Source organism: Bombus pyrosoma, linkage group LG11, assembly GCF_014825855.1.
Source record: "Bombus pyrosoma isolate SC7728 linkage group LG11, ASM1482585v1, whole genome shotgun sequence".
Taxonomy (NCBI): domain Eukaryota; kingdom Metazoa; phylum Arthropoda; class Insecta; order Hymenoptera; family Apidae; genus Bombus; species Bombus pyrosoma.
This window is the reverse complement of record NC_057780.1, coordinates 4978301-5003337: the sequence shown is the minus strand read 5'-3', so window position 1 is coordinate 5003337 and position 25037 is coordinate 4978301. Positions and strand designations below refer to the sequence as shown.

The following is a 25037-nucleotide window of genomic DNA, read 5'->3' as shown; positions in this document are numbered from 1 at the left end:
GCCATGGCGACACAAGGCGTCCTGTGTTCGGATTACCTGAACCCTCGTCGTGGACCCAGCTGTATTTACAACTAAGCGTCGACCAAGCTTATCTATCGATTGAATATCGACGTCTCTCTTTAACAGAGAGTACAGCCGTACAACGAGAAACATAACGGTAAGCAATCAACTATCCATGAATGGTCGCTGTTGTGCGATTAAAAACGCTCCTTTTCTAGACTGTCCTAGATTCGCCCCTATTTCTAGCAATAAAGGGACAATCTCACCGCCATGGCAAACAAACGGAAACACGCATAAATCCATAAAGTCACGTATGTATCTATACAAGCTTCTACTGTTCTATTCTGCCATTCGAATTTCGAGGACACGTAGATCTCGCGATGGCGAGGATCACCGTGAGATATCGCCTTCGGAAGTATCACTATGCCGCGGTGTCTACGTGAATTCGAGATTACACGCGTGGATTGCTCGAGGCAACGAGCATGCGTCTAATCATCCAATCCCAATTACGCGGTCTCGGTGATCGCGGTTCAAAAGACGGCCGCGTGTATTCGCAGAATCTAACGGATTAAAGGGGAGAGGGGCGTGTAGTGTACGCGGATTTATGCGGCCGCGCGTGTGGGGGTGTATCGCGGCGTGACTGAATCAGGAATCTCTCCGATCCTCGCGAAGGCTACCTAGAGAAATTCTCTTCCCCTCTTCGTCCCGTAGCAACTACCTTCTCCTCTATCGTTCGTTGCAGACACGCCGCTGGACATCCTGATACATAGATGCATTATACGATCTTTCTATCCTCGTCTCTCTTTTCTCGTTACTCTCAGTCTTGTTCCACGTTTTCCTATGCTATCAGCGCGGTTATAATTCCGCGGTGCAAACTCCATAATCCAGTGACCATAGGCTAGGTACCAGTTTTCTAATGCGTGAGCCGCGGCAGGCGATCATTTCCTCGGATTATCGTCGATCGATCGCCAGGCAAATCGCGGTGGTCAGCACCGTTTGTCGAGTTTTTCCGCACCGAAACACCGCCAATTGCTAATTCCCCCTCTCCACTCCCACTCTCTCGCGATCAATTATTTCGGATTGATGCTCAATTTACGTGTTTACGTGGAAAGTGATTCGAGCACGCTGCGGGGTGTACGCTATTTATCGCGCAGTAACGTGCGTTTCTGTGAACATGACTTAATCTTATTCTACTGTGCTATCTATCAATTGGTCTCGACTCGTTTGTTCCTCGTTTTGTTCATAATTTAGGAAGTTATAGCGGGGTATTTTTGCTCGTCCTGGGAATTGGTTTCCTTTGGAACGTGTACAATAGATAAGAGCGGGCTTTGAATTGGAAAAGATAAAGATTTTTACATGAAGGTTGACGTGTCGTTTCTCAGACGGTTGAAACAGATATCACGGTCGTTGCGTGACCACGTTATGCCACGTTTGTACAACGTGTAACAAGCAGATAGTACGTTAATGCTCGCTTGATCAACGAGTTGGATCTTGCTGTTAAAAAGTTGCATTCCGAACGGCTAACACGGTAACAGCGAGGGTTACAAATATTTCGTAAAGATAACGTAGCTGCTCTTGCGTACGTGTTATATTCTTATTTAATGACACATTTACACGACGTTATAATTTCCATCGATGTTCGAATTATGACAGAGTCGAAAAAGTTCGTTCGAACGAACCATGTGACTAATTTGCGAATATTATTCACAGTGATTATTTCCTTTTCATAATACATCACGCAATTAGGGAGGACCGACGCATGAGCTGCGACTTTATTTCTTCTAGATTTCCCAATCTCATTAACCAGCTACATATTTAGTGTTCTACTGCAACAACAAAATTCTTATCCGAACGTGAACTTCGATTATACAAACATGTATATTTGCCCAGCAACAAAGTCATATAAAATGAGTCCTACGTCTGAAATGATTTTTTACAAGAATTCGTACAAACAATTTGTAAATTCCATCACTCGAATAAATAAAAATATCATCGTTATTCCCTACTTTTCATTTTATAAATTCGATCGGTCTAGCTTCCAAACAATTCGCATGATATCCAAAGAAAATCCAGTGAAATGTGAAGAAATACGCGGAAAGTTAAAACCGTAACCGTTAGTACAGCCGTGTAGGCGTGTATAAGTAAAAAAATGAAACGAGCGTAATACCGTTGCCGGTTAGATTAGGGCCGGAACTGTTGTGTAACCAAAAACATCTGCCAATCTGACATCACCTGCCCCGTGTTACCTATTTCTAGTTAATTTATCATCCATTTTGGACGAAGTTAGAAATCGAAAGACGTCAAGGCTGGCTTCTCGACCAGGGCTAGATCTCAATATAAAACTTCGTTCTTTCCACGGACCATGGTCTTTCATTATACGATAACATCTTAACTGCTACGCCAGCATGCGAATTCTCGATGGCGCACGTTTGTTCCGCCGATTCGCGTTAATAAAGCCTGGATATCTCAGAATTTCTCGCCAAGACGCAGGTCAGAACGCGGAATAAGTTAATTGTTTAACCGCCTGAGAGAAATTTCGTACGAGAAACAGATTGGAAACACATTCAGTCTCGATGAGTAGGCGTTTAAGCAACGTAGCGGTTTTCAAGCGAGCTTTTTCGAAATTTTGCTCCGTATTTAAGGGTTGAAACGAACAGTGGGAAATATCGGATATTTAGAGAAAAGTTTGTGAATTTTTGTATATAAAAATTGAACGCGTGATTTTGAATATTTAATAATTCCAAGTTTGACTAATTTGTGTATCCGTCGATCACACTCGTTTCAATTTGGCAATTCGAATATTGTTGATTAGCTTTTTAAATTGCCTGTCGGTCTTGAATATTCGCAAAGAAATTTGTAAATTATTTCTACGAACGCTTAATGTGTAATTTAATGTAGTTTCGAGTATTTAGAAATTCGTCGACTGACTGATCCGTCGACTTCCTTAAATCTGAAAAGTTTGGAAACTGGAAAATGCAGAAATAAAAATTTCTCGATAACAAATTACGTTAACGCGAATTTTTACGTAGCGATGTCGCGTACAATTGACTAACCACGTAAAAATTGGAACGTGTTTTAGAAAAGGCGTTTGAAAACCACTGAGGAAGGGAGGAAACGCGTCGAATGAATTTGATGGCGTGACGAACGCTGTGGATGACTACGTATTTCTAGGAGGATTCATTAAACAAAGCCGATATATCGATTCCACCTTTCCTTCAACGACACAACAAGCTGCCTCTTCCGCGAAATATTGTTGCCACTAATACGATCGATGAATTTGATTACGGTCTACCTATCGACCAGCGACGAAGGTTGCTCGAACTTGCAGCAAAGTCAGAGTAATTTTCGTCCGACTAATAACAGATACGATATGAGAACGGTCGACGCAACTCGTTGGTAAAATCGTGTTTCTTTCAAATTAAACAATTTGCACTTACAGAAATCCGATATTTCACGAGATAGATCGTAATAAGGTAAATTGGAATTTTGCAAAAATGTATATAAAATTTAGTTAGTTAAATATTTTTTAAATTACGGGTTGAAAGATATATACAGCTGCAAATGACACATTGTTGTTCGCGTGTGATTGTAATTCTTTGTAATAAAGAGCTTCGAATATCGTAAAAGATATGACGTGACATACGTGAAACAATTTTCGTGTCAAACGTACATTTAAACGGTTCTGAAATAAAGACATAAAAGCTCCTTTTAAAATTCATGCAATGAGAACTATTTCTATAATCCTATCTACTCACGAGCGCACTGCTAAAATACGGAAACAGTTAAGTAGATTCATATCTTTTACGTTATTTGAGGTTTCCATGGGATTTCACTGGCGATACCATACCTCCGAGCTGCCAGGTATAAGTGGTATCCTTTCAAAATATTCTTTCAACGTTCCACTATCATCCCGGGCAACTTCATCAGAGATTCCAACAGGCACAAAATCACCGATCTCTATCTTCGAAACGCGTTCCAGTAACATGTGAAAGATCTAAGATATTTCCGACGTATAATCACGTTCTAATTGATGGGACGATGAATTAATCTTGGAATCGTAAGGATTTTTATCTTGTCCAATAAGATATTTCATAATTTTAGGTGTTTTAGAAAATAAGTTTTCGAAAATACGATATAAAAATATAAATAACATTTTGCAAAAGTTAGATATTATGGCGCAGTATATTTCAATCTAAATTTTCCAATGTGTCAACTAAACTGACGGGACGCGACGTAAGCTACTCCGAAGAATTATAATCACATCTGATAGTGAAAAGTTTCCACTATCCGTGTGAAACGAAAAATAATCGCGTCGATTCCGTGTTCCGTGGACGACCCTTCACGCGGAAAGACAATCGGTGGACGCCAAAATGCGAAACGAGCAAATAATACGCGGAATATAATCGTCGCTCGGGAGAAAGTGGAGAATGAGCACAGGTGGTTGATGAGTTCGCACTCAATGACGGAAGGGGAAGAGAACACGAACTCTTGAAAATTGACTAAGTATAAGAGAGAGAGAGAGAGAAAGAGAGAGAGAGAGGGAGAGAGTTAAACATTCGGGGAACGACCGCGAATTCGAGGCAGCAGGGCTTTTGTTTGTCGCGCCGTTTCACCGGAAACCGAACCGATATGCGCGTCTCATCACGCGAAAGTCCCTTTTGTGTCGGTCCGACGGTAGGTAGGAAGAATCGAAGGGACCCTACGGGGCCCACATGACGATCGGTCGCGCGTTTCGACCAGGCACGAAATACGCAAGATGCGCGCAATTATGGCTACCCAATTATCTCGTACGCGTCTCGTTATTTATTGAATATCGTGCCTGCTTATTTCTCAGGCGAGTTTGCGTGCCACCGCGAGAGGGGAAGACCGGGGGCCCTTCTCGCTTCTTCTGCGAGCTTCCGCGCGGAAATTCAATGGACAGAAAAGGTGGAGCGTGAGCGGTGCGCGCGTGCGTTAACGCGGAACGTCTGTCTGGAATTAAAGGCCGCGAATTAAGAAAAGTTGCGAACAAAAGATATGATTATAAGGTATTGCGGTTAGGAAACAGACAGGTAGAAACGTCTGTCGAATGTTACGTTCGACGTCAGAAGTTTGAGATTTTTATGCTTAAGTGTCATACTTATCATTATCGTTATTATCAAGAGCCAGGCTTCCGGGTGTAAACCGTTTCCTTTTCAGGAATATATTCCCATGATTCGCGAGTATATTCTACTAGCCACTCGCTGTAGCTTCTATCAATTTGACGATCGGGTTTCAGTTCGATGATACGGACAAGTGTCAAATATTGTTTCGTCAAATATCGAAGATTATCAACGTAATGGACGATCGACAGTTTAAACGCTTTCCCGATCTCTACGAGGTATACATACAGTTGTTCTAAATATCACGCAATTTCTATATACATCTCCAGATTTGTTTCAGATTAAACCAATGTAATCATCATTGGGTTTCATAATAGCGCGAATGAAATTTCAAAATGTTTCGTATAACACGTATACCTAACAATAACGTGTCTACGAGTATCGAAATACTTTCGTGAGCCTGTGTACACCTATTCCGCGAATAGAATAAAGCGTTTATTCCACGCCCACTCCTCTAAATATTCTTACGAACCAGAGCACATTTCCTACGGCAACGTTCGTTATTTATGCAGATTTAAGAGGCAATGTTGAGAAATGCTAGCAAAATACGGCTTGGAATCCGTTTAACGATATCGATCGTTAAACGCAACACTTGGCGACTCTCGATCAAACCTCGTGCACCTTTCATTATTGTCGTTATTACACCGGCCGCTTTCAGTTTGCTACGCGCGTACCAGCGCGCCGATAAGACCTATCGAATGCTCGAAACGCAAGCTCGAGCAACACGAGACGCGTTGCACGAACGCGGAACGCATCCACGCGAGACGATCGTCGTTGCTCGATAAAACTTCGTTCTGGTTCCCTCGACGAACTGCCAATTAACGTCGCGAACTATTCTAACGGAGCGACCACGATTTCCGGACGTCGTATAGACGACATAGACGTTCTTCGATTTTCCTAGTGGAATCTTTGAGACACGTTAAGCCGTTTATAATTACGAGACCATAATATTATCCAGATTATTTTATGATAGCGAAAGCTGGAGTGTGTAGTTACGGTGGGCGATGAATGTTGATTACGCGGAGTTATAAGGGAAATTATGGACGTGGTTGGATTGAGTTTATGTTGCTGGCAGTATAAATAGAAAAACGACTGCGCGTTCTATATGAATATCGATTGGTTAGAATCATTAATCGTGTTTTTATGATTTTACTTGGTTGGAGGAACGAATCTACGCGGACGTATTGTTAGGAAATTTAGAAACCAGGGCGAATATGGAGTTTAACGTTAGAATATCTTAACGTACTTAAATACGAGGCAAATAAGTCATCTAATTGAAACGATATGATGAAAATAAAATTCATATATGTATACATATATACACACACATACATAACACAGCAAGATCTTTCGTTGGAAAAATCTGCCAATGTCCCTGAACGAAACTTTCAAACCTACCACGAAAGTGGCACATGCGACGAAAGAACGAAGAAATGCATGGAGAAACGCGAAGAAATCAGTACGATCAATTGTATCAACTACGAGAAAAATACCCTAACTGAAATGTCCGTGTGACTGGGACGCGCGTCGAAATGATTAAGCAGCTACGAGCCTAGCGAGCATCCAATTATCATGAAAGTTACCCATCAAACGTTTACGACCCAGCAACGGAATGCCCGCAACATCTAAAACTATCCAGCAGCCAATAATCCCATCATTGAAGTCATTTTCCGACTCTGTACGACTGCAAGATCACGAATCGATCCGTTGAACCCTATCTTACAGACTCTCGCGGCCGACTACATTGGTCGACGACGAGGACGATGGAGAAAGAGAAGAAAAAAGAAAAAAAGAAAAGAAAGCAAGACGAAGCCTCGCGAGCGTTAGTCAATTAATCAATGATTTTCCAATTGCTTCATCCAAAGAGGAACAGAGAAGAAACTGCGGTGTGGCATTCGCGATGGCCGATTCGCGGTTGTAGCAGAGCAAGATGCCTCCTCGGGCGAACGCTAAACGACCGGCGATCGAGAAGAGGGGCAAACATGGCGGAGGGGAGAGGATGAACGCGAAGGAACGGGGGGTGGAACGACGAAGAGGAGAACGATGGGAGAGAACCACTACGAGAGGCTTTCGAAGACAACGGTAATAAGTGAAGGGCAGAGCGCGAGCACGAAGGAGGCGCGCGTAATTTACGTGCAACATGGATTCGGGCGGCGTTTAATCCGCCGGACGAGCTGGCGATTATGAAGTTAGGTTGGGTTAGGTGGTGAACGCAAGCAGGGCCTCTTTGTGATATCAATTAAGTATGATTTGCCCCCTCCGAGCTATGCGCGCTTCGATCTCTCTCCTCCCTTTCTATCCTTTACGTTTTCTCGTCGTCTTCTTCTTCGTTCTTCCTCTTCGTCTTCTGGTTCGCTGCTCTGTTACCCCCGCGGGGTAACCCAGAGTTTAACCCATTCCCTTATAATTTCCTTCCAATGCACCGTGAGAAACTCGACCGTAACACGCACGCGCACGCACGTGTAAGAAAGATAGGATTATTCGAGTCACCTAAGCTTCAACATCTTCAAATTCAACCGTAAATTTTCTACGTTGTGTAATATTATCAGACACTATTGGTCCTTGATATCGTGTAACGAAGGAATGGAAAACTGTTACGTATTTTAGGTTCAGTAGGGGAAGACACGAAAAGGAGAAAATCATTCGAACAGTTAACCAGGGGTCGATCAGGAGGTATTGTATAAAAACTAATAAAATAAAGAACGAGATAACTCGCAGAGTTGTAGCAATCAAAACTAAGAATATTCACATTAATGGAACAAATTTTCCTTTTCACGATGAGAAATTAGATGATCGTTGCAATGATCGCGATATGTTTGATCGTTTAATACTCCACAAGATACGAAATTGAATAGTCTATTTTCAAACGTAAATTGTTTAAAAATTCTATACAACCAAATTTAACGAATTACGGAACAAATTGCTTACCTTGACTCAAATAACCCTATCTTACTCTATCATCCGCGCCCGACTTCGCATGACCCGACTTCTCCTCCATCATAATTGTTACGTTTCATCGAATTTTCGTGGTCCGCCAGCGAGTAAACCGAACCCACGACCAATCCGGTTCAGACTCAAATCCACCAATTAACCCCGTTAACGTCTCTCGCCCCCGCAATTAAGTTCTGATGCTGAATATAAGAGAAGCAGATTCCCGCGAGTTGTATGCGCGTTTCTCTCGGCGAGATCACGGATCGTAGGCGGAACTGAGGGATAAAGAGCAACACGGAGAGCCGCCACGATCCTCGAAACGCCACCTCCTGTCGATATGCTCCCGATAAGGTCGCGTGGGTCGATTGTAATTTCGAATTAGTCGGCCTGTCGGTTTTATCGTGCACGCCGCGTTTCGTGTTTCTTTGGATGTTTTATTAATACCGGTGTCGAGATAAGCCCCGGTTAGGCAGATTTCTCTCCGACGAGGTTCCAGATTGTAAAAATAGACACCTATGCTAATTTCGTGTTCGTGGATGCTGATGGAAAATGCTCGATTGATGTGGCGTCGGGAATGTGAAATTGAATTGACCAAACTATGACAATTGTTAGCAGAGTAAGTAGCTAAGTAGATGGCTGATACGATAAGGTATCGCAGTTTAATCTATACGAGCAATTATATCTGGAATTATTTGCTATATTTAGGCTGGATATATCTATTTCTGTGCTTTGAGGAATCTTATCTGTGAACAGAAATGTTTGGGCGATGATGCCTCTGGGGTATTAAGCGAATCTCTGTATTTCGTTAACAGAAGACGTGCATTTTTGTCTTATAGATTTTAGTCGACGGTAACAAACAGAGAGTGTATTTTCACAAAGTTATATATCAGACATGTCGTCGCCGATCTTACTATGCGAACTTCCTTCAAGCGTTCATTTATAAAACATTTGTGACTTATCTACATTTTAATTTAAATTTCAAACTAAAACAGTTACTTTTAAAAGCTCTGTAAACTTTTCCAACGTTCAAAACATGTCGCTATCAATCTTCGTGCAAAATACGAGGTTTCTAGAAAATACATATAAAATTTTCCTAAGATATTAAACAGATTATTAAAACGTTGTTACTGCCTACTGTAATTGTATATTTTTCTAACCAAAGTCCATGTTAATTCGGCGAAAAACATTGAAAAGTTCCTATTAATTTTCAAGAACGAAACATCTCAAACCTGTCGTTCCGAGTTCGGTAATTCTAGCAAAATATTCGCGAGACACTTTTTCAAATATGCTTCGCCAATGAACAACTGGGAACGAAATATCTCTTCCAAAAATCTATTCTATCTGCGTCAAGCCTTTCATTGTCGATACCATCTCTTCTTAACCATCTGCGAAGCAAAAAAAAAACTCACCTACTTCTATATTCTCTTTGAAATCACCCCGTAACGAAGCAGAACCTTTCACCTAACCATCCTCTGGAGGATACCCGCAATCCGGAACCCGCGATTCAAAAACCAAAGCAACATCGTGGACTCGGTTGTAAAAGGGGGACGGGAGAACCAGTCGCTCGGTCTGGCTTCGTCGTCGAGCGTCGATAGGAAATGCTTTTTGCTGTGACGTCGAGGCCGCGCCGGCAACAACGGCCGGCAGGGGTGGCTAATGACAAAATCAATGCGACATAATTAGACATGGCGGCTAGCTGGCTTGGCAGCGATCCGCGTGTGTACGTCGATGCACGGTGAGCATTTACGTGCGCGTAACAGTGTGGCAGCGCGCGCGCCGGGAATTATTGTAAAAACATCCCTTAATGTGATCGATACGGCTTCGTCGACGTAGCTTCACGGCTTGGAACCATCGTTGTCGTCGTCATCGTCGTCGTCGCCGCCGTCCTACATCGTTCGAATCTCAATGAAGACGATCAGATGGTTTGCTGGCGTTTAAATTTCGGAAACGGAAGATCCGGCAGTGCAAGGATCCGGCCTGGCTCTGGACGTAATTCATCGCGATGGATTTTTTATCGGGTCGAAGACGCGAGCCGTTTTCTCATCGACGGCCGCCAGCACGAGCGGATGACCCTGATTGGGTTTGGAGCCGGTTCGAGGTGGCGCGCTAATGATCTCTGTTAGCGGACGCCTCGCACACCGAGAGAAACGGCTCTCCTCTTTGATTTATGATCAACGCCGGATTTCGGCGAATCGGTAATAAGGACCCGAGCCTCTCCCTCCACGTCCTCTGTGTACATTGCACGCCGATTCGCATTTCGTGGCCGCCGAATAAGTCCACGCTGTTGCCTGCACGCGACCAATTTTTATGGTTTCACCGGTGTTACCGTTTCGATGCTGATTGCACGGCGAACGTATAGTCGGTGTACTTTGTGTTTCTGCGGGTCTGTGTTTGATATACACCAGCTCGCGCATTTGCAATACTCTGATGTATGGGTATTTAATCGAGATCCATCTCTGTCGCATAAAGTATTTGAACGAGCGAATAAAGAATCCAATATAATATAAAGTTATTTACTGTCCAACGTATAGAATCACTGTCATAATTGCAACATATTGAATACTATATCGGGTCTCGTATGTTCGTTGAAATTTTTTCAAATAAAGACTACCGAAGGAATCGTTAACTTGGAAGATAACCATACTTTAATACTCCCATTATTTCGTGGTAGAACGACGAAAACAATCGATTACCGTTACACCTCGCAGACACGAATCGTAGAAAGTCGTAGACAGATAGAACTCGTTAAATAGTACAACGTTCCCCTCGACTAATTTTCTCAATCTTCGCTCGGCAAAGAAAAGTTATAGTCCGTCCCAGTTTCTGGAATTACCATGTAAGGCAATGATCAAAATAATTGACGGTTCGTTTATTCCATCACCCGACCAATACTTTGTAACTTACTCATACAATTGCAAACAGTAAACATACTTAATGAATCTTCTACTTTCATTCTTTTTTACTTTGTATCGTCAACTATTTGTCGAATGTTTTCAACTCTTTAAAAGGAACCGCAGGAATCATTTAGTAGTGATCTCTCGATGATAAACGACCTCGTAGTTCGATAGAAGAAAGGCAGTAGCGTTAAAAAAAATTCGTAATTATTTGCGCGTGTAAATGTCACGAATACGTGGCAGAGAATCGGAAGCGTAATTTTTTTCCCAGAACGAGTAAAGTACAAGCCGCGACATGTCGCTTCGACGATGCCATCGTCCGCTTCGATTTCAAGCGAATCCGTAGGTGGAAGAGCTTCGTACGCTCGTATGTAGAGCTAATTATATTCTCGAACAAAGGGTTGCTTCGATGACGCACATGTAAGGTCAGAAGAGAACTTTGATGACCAGCTCTACACATCCGGTCAACGATATGTGCATAAGACAGATAAAGAAAAAACGACTGGTCGATAGAATTTCGAAGTCGTTCTTCTCTGCTCGCCCTCTGTCGATGAAAGAAACAACCTATTCAGAGATATAAGACTTTTAGCAATAAGTGAGAAATTCGTGAAATTTTGTAAAAGAAACGAATATCTTCTGACGAAGAAATTGAAATTAATATTTTTGATGTAAATAATTTTCAAGACAATCACATTTGATAAAATGATAGCTTCGATAATATGTTATTTATTAATACAAATATCGACTACGAATTTATAGCTCGTCTTAGAAAGCGATTTGATTCTAATTGATTTCGAGCTGGTTCTTGTTGGTTTACTAAAATTACTAGAAAGTGGAGCTGCTCGTTATTGCGGCAGCCCTCTCAATTTGCATAAACACTCGCAGTCTAACGATCACGAAAAAATCCTGAGTCCATTATTATTTGTCATTCGATCGGTAAAATCTCGAAGTCATTCGTCGCTCTTGGTCTTTTTCGCTTGATCGTCTGGTTTCATGATCGTGAAAAAAAATCCTGTGTTTTCAAGGACTCGGTTGAAATCGATGATAGGAAGCGCCTTTATAGAACGCTGGAAATACACGTCGCGACTACTCGTGCGTGTCCGCAAATTGATTTAAATGCTCCACGCCTATATCTGTCTGAAGCCGTGGGATCGCTTCGCAAGTCAACGGGCAGATCCATCAACGCCGGTGTGGTAACGCGAGCACCGTGTACCGCGGCAATTACAAAAATAATCTCGCAGCAAATAATATCGAACCGGTCGCTACAGCGACCGACAAAAGTCGATGGACGCGTCGAAGCTTCTTCCATTCGTGCCTTCGAGATCTCCAACGTTTCTCACATTTATGACGATATTTACCAGATATGTTTGAAGAAATTTTGGTTTTTTATATTCCACAAAGTCAATTGTATTAAGGTTGTAAAAGTTAAGGTATATTATAGGTATATTTAACGGAGAGCTTTTAGTAGCGTTTGTTGGATCAGGGACTCGTGAATCCTGCCTTCAATCCTATGAATCAAAGAATCGTCTACGGTCGGTATCACAAACAGATTTATTTGTTTTATTACATGCGATTCTATTATTTATTTTATATAATTGTTTCTGATAGGGGAGAAAAATCCTAAGATCTGTACTTTTCGAAGCTTCTAGATGAAAGCCATTAAAATTATTGAATAAAGGCGATTGAAGGATAAATAGAAAAATTGTGTTACAATATTACTTTATAGAGAGTAAAAGGTGTTGCGTAAAAGTTTCTGTTCGCTCATTTTTGAGCCTCGCTGTACGCTCCCATCCGATCATCAGTCTCGCATTATGGTTCAGACATGTAGTATACGTAATCTAACATCGAGCCATTTAACGACGAAATAAGTTAGACAGCATTAATCGAAGGACGCCCGTTTATCGAGAAGGTATGGGATCAATGTTTTAAGCCATACAAATTAGTATTGTCGGGTTAGTACCGTCAATCATTTGAATTAACTAAATTAATTTATGGTGGAAAATAACGAATTTCCTTACAAAACCAAAAATAATATTTTTATACATATCAGCATTTTAATCGTGAACAAACATCTATAAAATATTCTGATCACCTTAAATTATACGGGAATAATGATAAAATAAAAAGTACGACATGGAAAATAATAAAATATATAATTATATTGAAAATTCACATCAGAGCACATCTTGATCGTTTACAACGCAGCCAAAAAAGAACGAAATCGTTGCAGTTTGATTCGATCTTGATTTCGCGATCAAAATATGTCTTATCAAAAAGAGAGAACTGTCGAATACTTGCGTACCTGCATACCTCGTAGAATTCCAATTTCCAAATCGACTATGGAATTAATCGATCGATCTATGAAATAATCGACGCCTTCATCGAGATACCGGACAAACTCGCATGAAAAAGTTTCCTTTCCTTTTTCCCAATATTTCCGCTATGGACTAGAAACGAACCGAGGAGAGCTGGCGTGCAAAACCTGTTGGCTTTGTAGGAACGCTCACGCGTTTCCGGAAAAGGGCCGTTCTGCGGCGAGGTGCGTTGTCTCATTAGCAGGCTGAGCTTACAATACCACCGTTCTCGCCCACCCCCGTTGCCGTTTTCCAGGCCCGCGATACGTATCTCACCCTGTCGGCGTAACCCTTTACGGTGGAAACACGCGTCCACGGTAATTCGCGTACCTCCACGATCGTTTTATTGGCGCGCGACGACAGCTTCTATCGCAGTTAAATCGGAAAAGGAAATTATAAGAACCGCGCGTTGATGCTGGATTTGTGAAAAAGCAAAGAATGTGAAGGAGAATGGAAAGAATCCAACAGGAACTCGAAGCTGCTGACGTCTACCAGAAAAATTAGCAGATTCCTTAAACATAAATTGATTAAAAAATGACGAATCTATTTATTTATAGCAACGACTTTCATTTTATATTACAATAAAAGAATGAAGTTCGTATTTCATTACTATTGGGTTGGCAACTAAGTGATTGCGGATTTTGTCATTAGGCGGTATCGATAATAATACGAATAATACTTACATAAATAGTATCATACGACCGTTTCTGTGACTCAAAGTTAATATCACAGACCCACATACACTGTACTAAAGATATAAATTCTACTTTCTTATATTTCCTCTTCCAACTACGCCATACGTCCTATAATCGTTTTCCTTATCGCAAATCCCACCATTTTATTCCATTGATAACGTTCCAGCTGAATATACATTCTAGACCTCCACTCCGAATCTTCCCTCTCTTCAAAGATAGAATTTCATTGAAAAATCTTGCCTACTTTGTTAGTTCGGATAAATCATGATACAACGAGCTTCAGGTTCGTTCACAATGCTTTAGCTGTATAAAGTTGCAAGTTCCGTAATTATTGATAGCGCATCGTATACTTGGAACGCGTTCGTGACTATTTGATCGAAGGAATAGAAACGGTGAATAATAAAGAAATTAAATAATTGAAGAATTTGCTCTGTTAATAAAATTAAATTCGCGGAAGCGATCGATGAACCTCTTTCGTTTCGATCGAAAGCAACCGACATAAACAATCATCCGGCATCGAGCCGTTCGATTCAGTTCTTGTACCACGAGACATTTCAAGTGTCGAATAATCAAGTTATCAAGCCGATCTTCATTTACCAGATACTCGGATGTCATTAAGCGATTTTGCCAATCAATTATAGCTGAGTACGTTCGCCGGTGTACGATCGGTCGCGATTCGACGCGCAAGTAAACCGATTCGAGACCACAGAGAGGTTAATAATAAAGCAATCGATGAAGAAACGGTGCTGTTTCATCTATGGAACCGACAGAAGCATCGTCAAATTCCACGAGCAGAACAAGATAGTTAGGGGATGGTTGTGGAAGAACGCAAGAACTGCGTACGTGCTGGGACGTATTTCATTCCCTCCTGAACCGATGCATACGCAGAAACGCGTTCATTATTTCAGCTGGTTTAACGTGAAAAATTCTGTCATGGGACCTTCAGACGCGTAGAAAAACGAAGCAGAGGTAGAATATCCAAGCGATTGTCGCCAATAAAGAGACAATTTGAAGAAGAGTGCTGATGAGATTAATGATTACAGGAGAAGAAGTCTTTGTTCCTTATGTAGGACTGCTTTTTTTTAAAAATAACGCTAACGTTTTCTGGCATTATTTAATTTATGAATTATCTGTATATAAATATAATATAAATTAAAAATTGAATCGATATTGCATCAAATCTTGTCAGTAGCGATTAATCATTGTTTATGTCAATCGCTTTTAAAGATAGAATTAATGTAAATATAAAATTTAGATAGTAAAATGACATACTGATTGTCGAGTGTAAAATGTTGGTTACATGGATAACGAATAGATTCATCTCTATTGATCAATAGACTAATAAGCAATTTAAAACGATATCACATTTGTCAAATGAAACAATTTCTCGAGGTTCAGGCGAATCTCAATTCCTAGATTTCAAAGATGATAATAGAATATTTAAAAGTTAATCTTCCTAATGAAATTGAATGAACTTTCAGAAATTCATACTACGATGTTAATATGAAACGTAAGGCAATTAATTATCAATTGAAGCGATCGGGAAGAAAAGAATTCGGACGTGCAGTCGGTTTTAGTAATCCGCGAATCTTGAGAAATGATAGGCTCGTCCCGCGATTGGATTTTACATAACCAGCATGGCTTCGGCAAATAAACGAACCGAAGACCTTTTATGCAGCGAACGCGAGAATGATTATCAGACGTTGCGTCTCTCTTACATCGCCCCCATCTGCGAATGCGGGCACGTTGCCTCTGCCGGAGTTATAACTAATTGTTAGACGTCCTTCGAATAATTGCCACGTGCACTCGAAATCTTTTCCATGGAATCTCGACTTTCAATTACCGCCCATTATGAATCCGCCCTTCCTTCCTCTCCCTCATGCGCGCCTTTTAAATCCATTCTAATGAGTTCTGACGCGATTAAGAAGTGGGATAGGTTCGCTCGAACACAATACTAGATCCTCTGAAATAATTGAAACAGTTTTCGTTTTTCATCAGAATTAGAATTTTAATATAACAAAATTAAGCTATCCGCTAAAGTCAAATTACAAAATATTGTAAAAGATGTGCTTGGAATTTTTTTCTAAATTTCTTTATCACCGAACTCGCGAAACCAACGATACAATTTAAATCGACAAGACCAAATAAATTTGATTAAGAATCTGAGGTGGCTGTGAATGTACGTTGTCCGGGGTATTAGTTGCTGCTGGTTGTAGATGTCGCTGCTGTTGGGGTATTGCAGGTATTTTTCTTCCTAACGTTCGTAACCTAAGGCGCTAACCATTGCCCTACCGTCGTCCGTTGCTAGTTAGTTTCGAGTGGGGAGCCGTATTTGTGTTGTCGAGTGCCGTCACAGTACTCCCTTACCAGCGACATAACGTTTTCCTCTATTTTGTGTTGTGCCTATGGTTGTACGATTCATTCGTTGTTTCCGTATGGCGTTTGCGAGAGAGTTCGATCTCTACGGATTTGTCGTCTCGCTACGGGCTAAAGCGTCGACCGCATGTAGTCAAACAAACCCGTGCAGGTGTTGCGCGAGATCTTCGATGTGGTGGTGGATACTCGTCGCTACGGTGCGGCGTTTTGTCGTCGTTTCGTGTTCGTCGCAGCGATAGAGGTCCAAGTTTTCCACAGTCGTAGGTTCCCGGCTTTGAAGTCTCAACAACTAGCGCTATCACAGTCACACCTCTGTTTCGAAGTCGATCACATCACGTCAGGGTAACCAGTTGAGGTGGCTGGTGTATGTGTGAAATGGGGTATTAGTTGCAGCTGGTTGTAGATGATGTCGCTGCTGTTGGGGTACTGCAGTATTTTTCTCCCTATTTAAGAATCGTGGAAGAAAAATCGGACTTCGGTCGCCGGAATTCGAACCCGGGTTCCGAACATTCCGTAACCTAAGGCGCTAAAACCAGTGCGCTATCGTCGTCCATTGCTAGTTAGTTTCGAGTGGGGGGCGGTATTTGTGTTGTCGAGTGCCGCCACAAATCCAACTATCTCTTGTGCCCTATCTCCAGAAAATCCGATTCTATATAAAGCTGTGGCTTGAAAAATAACGATGTAATGTAATACGGTATATTCCATTCTATTTATTCGTGGAAGACGTCACCGGGCTGCCGGTTCCTCCGCAATCATCAATGATTTGTATATCTGCATCGTGGTAACATAATTGCACGTATCATATTGTAGGATGTCACGGGCGAAAACGACAATATATGCATATCCTGCAATTGTTACGCGGTTCGCATCTAAACAGTTACGTTGTCGTTGGGACTAAATTAGGGAACGGTTCCCCACGAGGATTATCATCCCCCGACATGCGAGACGCGCGAGGGTCTCGACTATATGTGTATACATGGAATATGTGTAAGCGTGGAGTGACGGGACGCTTACGCGGTGTATATCGACGCTAAATTGCACGGCGTTCGCGAACGTGTCACGGCCGACCGGCATGTGTTTGACTGACGGACAGATTCTAGCCGGACAGGACGGCGACGCTGTTCCTTTTTCGAGCATACGCTTCGAAGAATTCGATGGGAATTCGACGAACGATCGGGGAATCGCTCGATCGAGACCTGCTGAACGTCAAGAAAAATTGTATCGATCGCCAAGGTTTCCTTTATGGAAAGGTTTTTTTGATCGCCGTAATTGAGAAGCATGCGTTGTTTTTAAGAGCGTGAGATGCACGTGAATTTTGAAGACTGAATTTATCACCGGATCGCGGTCAGTTGGATGGGAATTTATCGGGATTCAATTGAATTTATTAGATGTTAATACATCCTTGGTATATTACAATCGCACTGTGAGAGAATTTTATTCCTCTGTAAAAGTAGACGTAGATTCCTCTGTAAAAGATTGCTGGATTGCTCGTCTGACTGCCTGTCCTACTGTTTTCTTTTATAGACAGTTCTTATTGTCTCTTATTTTTATAAAAGACTCAACTCGGGGAGCATCACAATTTTTTAACTAAGAGCGTACTAATTGTCTAATGTTTCATACGTATCTGTGAATTTCATCTTCTTAGATCTCTACCATCAATCCAAAGCGTTCGTTTTGCATAAAACGAACAAGAATAGAGATCGGTTCTGACACGGTCTTGCCAATCAGTCACTGCAAGCATGACTCATTACACAAACCAATCGTCGACGCTAAAAAACGCATTATCTATATCTGTTATCAACGATCGCATTGTGCAGTCATTGCACCGTCTATCTTTCTCTTGCTTTGCCCTTACCATCTCCCATATGTGCTCCTCAAATAATGACACGTTGTTCCCAAGGAAAATTGCGGCTGTTCTTACAAAACAGGTTACCCAGCGTGAATCTCTACGTGGACGGTACACCCGGTACATGCACGCCAGCTAATGGTATATGAATAATTGAATATCCGCCCTATCCGACACGTATCTATGAACGGTGGGTACATCGCTCCACTGTGTACTCGATAACGGGTGTCCAGTTGCGATTTCAGCTTAATTTTCACCGAAAAATGTTAATACGATGTTTTAAGGTTCTTATAGTATTAATCTTTTATTCGTTAATTTTGTCAAATTGACTTTCTCTTCTCGAATTGGAGAAGTTGAAGCGAAATCTGACTGAAAATGATAACTAGACAATGATTTGTCGATTAAAGGCAATGACAACTTTACGTGGTATGTAAAGGAATTAGAGAATTAATAAAAAGTTAAAAGGGCAGAACCCAAGCCGGCACTTGGTTCAACTAAATACTACGATAAACATATTTTCGAATGTTAAAAACATTCGACGTAATTTTACGTCTCCTTATAAACGAATACATCGAAACTTTCCAATCAACCGGTCATATATCCGACTAACGGAAGAAGCTGTTGAAAAAATCAAACTTGTACGTGAGAAACTCTAAAGCTTGTAAAAACAAAGGTGCGCAATTTAGATACCGTCGTCCTTAAACTTTCACCTATCGGAACGAACCTTCGGCAGAAAAAGTAAGGAAGCTCTTTATACCTAAACGAGCGAAAGCTCGAAGGAACCACGGCAGTCAAAGATCCTTGATGGTGTGAAAACCCAAGCCGGCGTGTCCACCGCCTACGTGACACGTACAGAGTTTCGCTTCTCTCTTTCGAAGGGATGAATGAACGAAGATAATCCTATTTCGAAGGTGGGACGTGAGGAATGTTCTGGTTTCCTGTGTTCCGTGGGGTTGCAACTACGAGAGAGAAGCGCCCTTATCGGAACGTGGGATCGCTCGGTTAGGGTCGCCTACGCCCGACCGAACTTCCTCGTTCGACCGCGAAGATACCTATCGTGGCCGTGATCCGATTAATTAATTCGTAGGATTAATTGCCCGGCCTTTATCTCGATGGATCTTCGCCGTCTGTTCGAGCATTATGCAGACATCGAGAGAGCCGGACAAGACGAGAAGGCGAGACACGGGAGGAGGAGAACGAAAAGAGAGATAGAGAGAGAGAATGAGAGAGGAGCTCGAAGGTCGCGTGGGAGGTTCCACCGGGGGACACGGTCATCTGGAGCACGACACGAAGAAACCGAAGGCGATATGGAGCGCCCTGCAACCACCCACGCCAACTTGCAAATTCGTAGCGTCAAGGTGCGCCACTGCGGCCGCGTAGGTGGTGGACTTGGGCCTTCTTCGGCGACAGAACATTGCTTCGCATCTGTAGTCCTACGCCATGTTTCGAACCTTCGTAGAAACGTGGTTTATGAAGCTTTCTTTAAGGCGTTAATGAAGAGGAGAGTGAAAGGGTGAGCAGAGGAGTGGTATGAATTCTTAATGGATTTCGGAGATGAATGACTTCTTTGAATTTGAGATAAAAATTTGCGAAACTGTGACGGGACTATTAATCTCATATTAAACATTAGGTATCTCTAGAGAGTTTTCGATATTTTAATACGTATTTTATTTTATTCGAAATGCAGTATCGCTGATATTCTATTAGTTTCGTAACACAATCGTGGTGCTCCACCTCGATCGCGGATCGCTGAATTGTAAAAATTAACGCAACTGCTGCGGTTGTGTCTTATAAGAAATCTTTGAAACACATCCGATTTTAATAGCAGAGGTAGTAGCTTTTCTCTGCTTTCACTACTATCCGTGGCCTACCGCTGTATTTCAAAATGTAAGAAACTCCGTGGTCAGGCTAGGAACTAGGAAAATAACTATCGCTATTTCCAAATCGAATCAATTTCTGCAATCGCATCGAAGGTGCCAGAACACGTCATTTCTCAAACATACAAACACGCCTTTCGAATTTCTAATCTTATTCTTTAAATGCAGCGAGAATTCAAACTACAAGAATTCTCCTAAAGCCGACTCCCTGCTGTAATTATATGAAAGCTTAAGGATTGAGACAAATCTCTATCCCATTTCTTCAATCGTATTCACGAAAATACAAATCTGCATAAAAATTCAACAGCTACTCATCCTCTACTTATCCCTAAATCTTTCCTCTACACTCTATGCACTCTATGCAGTATGCACTCTCGAAGATACAAAAATCCCACCGTGCAACGTTTTCTTTTCCAAATCCTCGTTCGTTAAAAATCAAGGCCACCTTTACCATTCTCCATTGAATGGTCTTGCGTTCTCTCAGTTTGAAGAAATTTCTTTGAACGTGCAGGTGTCCAGGCTTTTTCGATAGCGCGATCGAGAAGGTATGCAGGTCATTCTGCCAGGTGCTGTTGGTCCTTCGTGAAGACGCTGCGCTGCTGACTGGTCGCGGTCATTGTTGTTTCGTTCACTAAATACTCTAAAAGCAACATCCGTGCGTTTCGTCCTACGACCATGTTCCAACCCTCATTGTGGCTGATCCCCCGCGGCTCTAAACGGAGACACGCGGAACGCGACGCGTACCATTCTTTTCAATAGCGTAAAGATGAATCCCACCCGTTTCCTGGAAGGAATCGATCGAGCCTGATTTTTTCGTATTGTTCGAAAACGAACCACGAGATGTATCCGCTCGGGAATTGTTCAAAGAAGATCCCATTGTGCCAACGAACAGGAGTTTCCAGATTTTTCTATAACTCTTGCTGCCGTCCCTGGAACTGTTTCCCTGATTCTATGGCTTTCGTCCATTTCCTAGCTTCTTTCTCTGTTCTTTGCTCTTTCAACTTTTGATGTGTTTTGGTTACTATAGTGCAGCGTGGTAGATCCTTTTTTGAATGCAAAATTGGTTGGATCGATAAAGTCTTTTGTCGATTTTGCTTTGGTTTTCATATTATTATTAAATGTATGAATATTATGAACGATCATAATGTATTAAATAATGTGAATTTTTTACTCAATATCGCATTGTGTTAAATGTTATTTTTTATATGAAAGATAAAGGCGGAAGACGCAGGTTTCTATTTTTACTGATTTTATAACGCATAAATAGATTTTGAATAACGAGTCAGTATATGTACTCAAGAGGAAATCTTTCTTCGAATACTTCGATTCTTAACAATCTTTGCACAAAGATATTGAATCGAGATTGATGAAACTGAAGGGCCGAAGTTATAAAACGCAACTGGTGGCCGAATCCAGTAACGATAATTCACACGAAGTAAAAGTCTATTACACGTGAGAATCGTGATGTTCTCGGCCAGTTTCCTCAACGATCTTTGTGATTTTCCTCTTGTCGGTATAGGTAAAGCCAGGACACACCTGCGCAGGTTTTGTCGTCTAACAAAAAACATCGTGTTTCTCTCTTGGGTCGTGCCTTGAATTCAAATACAGTTGCCAGATTTCCTGTGAAATCTGGAAAATTTAAAGTGTCGAATAGACAGAGGGGCCCAAGATGAGCGGCTATTTTGAGAATTTTTCTTTCTATTTTTTCCTTCTGAAGAGATTCCAGTATTTCAAACTAACTTTCACCGTTAAAGATTCGCAAGGACATTCCTCGATGTTGATTATTCGTGATATCACAATTTTAACAACATCTTCTCTTTTAAAAATGAAATATTTTGGAAAGATGAAAGATGAATGAATTTTGTTTAGCGAAAGAAACTACCATTTCATCGATCGAACGTTATTCTCTTAGAACAATTTTCCCAATGTAGGAAATTTGTTTGTTTAGCTAGTTCGAACTGATGTCAAAGGGAATGACAAATTTCTAAGGACAGGAAGTATATTGAGGAAACTAAGAAGATAACGGAGCAAAGTAACAAAACAGACTTAACCTGGAAATCCAACAAACCTGCAAGTAACGGCCAGGCAATGAAAAGGGGAACGCTTAAAAGCGAAATTCAACCGGATAATTCAACTGTTTCTTAATGATAGTTCTTAAGACGACCATTGGCAATTAACCGGTAAAAGGGGTAATGAGAAAGGGGTAAGAAGCCCTTGAACTATCGAAGAAATATTAAGGAGCAAGAGAAACTCGAAGGATAAATTCATCTTAGTTCACAGAGCGTTATAACGTAAATAATAGATGTAAGATATTCCAAATATTAGCATAAATCTAGTTTTATTGAGACATAAAGACATAGCATGAAACCTTGTTAAATAATTACGGAAGTCGGTCAATTATTTACGTCAATCATACGTGATTTCTTTTCATATTGATGTAAAACAAGATATAATGTCTGAATATTTTGTTTCCGCTCTTTAGCTTTCATGTGTCGTATAGTAATTTAAATCGTTTCCAACGTGCACAAATATAATTACTGCATCTTTTCAATCTATCTCTCATATCTTACGTCGCATTAATTCGTAATTAATTCGTGCTTGAAAAAAGATAAAATATTCTAATCTTCGCAAGTTTTATTCATACTTCTCGTATCTTATTTACATTGACAGCGATAAATATTGATACATCTGTTCTTTAAAATTTGTTGTAAAATTCGGTGAAATTCCACCTTATTTAAAATAAAATAACTAAAAAATTAAAGCATTCAATTCCTAATACTAGTAACTATTATATACACGTATATACATAATTACCACGGTACACCATTCGTATCCAGTAATAAGAAGGAAATTAACAAGATAAATACCGAACACTGAAATCAAACAATAATCACCTCGTATCAGTTAATTATGTGTAATTATATCGTAAAAGTAAGAGAAGAAAATTTTAACCTCGCGCCCTTTATACACGAAGATAGCTGTTAGACACTTGCATGGTACGTCGTACATTATAATCATACCTATAATAATCATCACGCAAGTGCCTAATATTTCCATGAATCGAGAGTGCAAAATCAGAATTTTCCCTTTTGCTTCCACAATGGAGTATGTATACCTACGTAACTGAATAATTCTCATAATTGCAACGTTTTCCTCGTCAGTAATTGAATACTGTCGTGTTAATTGAAATCCGGTCGAGCGGTGGTTTTGAGAAAAATGACGTTTAATGTTTAACAAAAAGACATCGATTTAACGTAAATCCGATACGACTTTCTTACATAATATACATACGGGTAAATTATTTCTGTGCTACCTGGCAACAGTGACTTGATTTAAGCGAAAGTTAAAGATACGCCGTTTTGACTCGACACGGCAGAACATTCGTAACTATATAATCAGAACCTTTCTTCTCGCCATTAGGACAGAAATCAAGGGGTGAAAGTTTCATCGTTTTGATACACTCCTCTTACGTTAGATGCTCGCCGTGCAAACGGCCGAAGGTCGCGTTAATAAAATATCGCGCGGGAATCCCCATCAGTGGCGGCGATTACGCGCGCTCGTTGACTGGTTGCATCAAAAACGCGCGTGCCACTTTTATCAGGATTCCTCGGTTCGATTCGTTCCTCCGCTGGATGATTAAACGGGAATGATACTTTAGCTGTCACGCGAAGACTAGCCAGCTCATAACGTTCGACACCGTACGCTTGACGGACGGCCTTTAAAAATGAACAAACCCAGAAATCCCGTGGAGTGGTGTAATAATCGGTTTCTGCGTCTACGCGTAACACGATGGCGTGTCTACGACGATTTCCGCCCGAAAGGGAAAGACTTCCACCCTCTGACACGATGTTATATTTACTAGGTGTTTGCTTCGAGAAAAGATTCGTTGCGGATGGTCTTCGATAGATCACTGATATCATTAGACTGCGGATTTCTATTTATTTATAAAAAGTTTAAAGGCACATGATGCATATAATGTGGAAAAATATATAAAATATCCAAAATGTAGTATTCATTGTAATATTAAAAAATATATATATACAAATATACAAATGATAAATTTTTCATATGTAATTATTAGTTATTATTCCGTTTAGTTGTCTTTACAAAATTCTAAAATTTCTTTTCGTTCCTTTTGATATGCTGCGCTTGGAGGATACGTAGGTGGATCTAGGAATTACCTTCTGCGAATGGAAGTGTGTATCGGTTTTTAGTACGTCGAGTGTTCTATGAATTCGAGATAATACTGAAACAAGTATCAAGTATAAAAAAAAAAATTCTGCTTCCAATGTAACTGCAACGATCCCTTTGCATTACTCAAGCTTACGCCATTTCTCCATCTGAAATCTCATTTGTGGAAAGATATTTTTTTTTTTTTTTTTATTATATTGTTTATTTTTTATTTTACAATTTGTCCAGTGGGACATTAGGTAAAATATTATAACATATGATTGAATAGCATGTGGATGGTTACCCCCAGCGGGGTGCCATCTTCGCGTTTTTTAATTTATAATTTATAATTTATAATTTAATATTTATAATTTATAATTTATAATTTAATTTAATTTTTAATTTATATCCTTTATGAGATCAGCTGGGTGTTTCCTTTTTAGTCTTCTTTCCATTCTTGCGTTGATCGTTTCCGTAGCCAGCCTGTTCGGGTGTGTTGTTATTCTTTCTCTGTACCTTTCCGCGTATCTGGTAATCTCCTCCTTGACCGTTGATATTCCGAGGTCCTTCCGTATATCCTCGTTTCTAACGTACCATGGGGCGTTTACTATTGTTCTCAGAATTTTTGATTGTAATGTCTCTATTTTGTTTATATGGCTCTTTGCTGCTGTCCCCCATAGTGGTATTCCGTATGTCCAGATTGGTTTTATAATTGTTTTATATATTTTAAGTTTATTTTCTATGCTTAGTTTG

The 25037-nt window shown here is 40.8% G+C and overlaps 1 protein-coding gene across 12 annotated transcripts in view; it reads right to left on the bottom strand.

Moving 5' to 3' along the window:
- Nucleotides 1-25037, bottom strand: part of LOC122572905 (zinc finger homeobox protein 4-like) — a 404144-nt gene that overhangs the window by 135371 nt on the left and 243736 nt on the right. The window lies entirely within an intron of this gene.